This window comes from Elephantulus edwardii, unplaced genomic scaffold (genome assembly GCF_000299155.1).
Source record: "Elephantulus edwardii isolate Elephantulus edwardi_28Jun2011 unplaced genomic scaffold, EleEdw1.0 scaffold00031, whole genome shotgun sequence".
Taxonomy (NCBI): domain Eukaryota; kingdom Metazoa; phylum Chordata; class Mammalia; order Macroscelidea; family Macroscelididae; genus Elephantulus; species Elephantulus edwardii.
The window spans coordinates 17,098,205-17,098,914 of NW_006399781.1; positions in this window are offsets into that span (position 1 = coordinate 17,098,205).

The following is a 710-nucleotide window of genomic DNA, read 5'->3' on the forward strand; positions in this document are numbered from 1 at the left end:
ATGCTGCACTGGACATGCTCACCAGGTTGTGCCAAGAGACCTGGAGGACAATTACTTGGCCAACTGACTGGAAGAGATTCATATTTATCCCCATTCCAAAAAAGGGGACACAACAGAGTATGAAAACTATTATACAATATCACTCATACCAAACAAAAAAAAAAACCCTCACTGAAGATTATCCAGAAATTACTGGCACAGTATTTTGGCAGAGAACTACCAGCTAGACAAGCTGGATTTAGAAGAGACATTATCACCAACATCAGATGAATCTTGGCAGAAAGTGAAGGGTATCAAAGGGTTATCTATCTGTGGTTCATTGACTATGCAAAAGCATTTGACTATGTGGATCACAAGAAACTGTGTTTTACCTTGAGGAGAATGAAAATCCCAGAACTCTTACTTAATCTTGTTTATGCAAAATGTATGCTTGGACCAGGAAGCAGTCTTCAGAACAGAGCAGGGAAATATCGCATGGTTCAAAATCAGGAAGGGTGTGCATCAGGGATGCATCCTGTCTCTATACCTTTTTAAGCAATATGCATAACAGATAATTGGGGAGGCTAGGCTTTATGAGGAAGAATGTAACATCAGGATTGGAGGAAGGCTCATCAACAATCTATGTTAACCTTATGTGGAGAAACTGAGGAGGCCCTGAAGTGCTTGCTGCAGAAGGTCACGGACTGCAGCCTTCAATACTGATTGAAAGA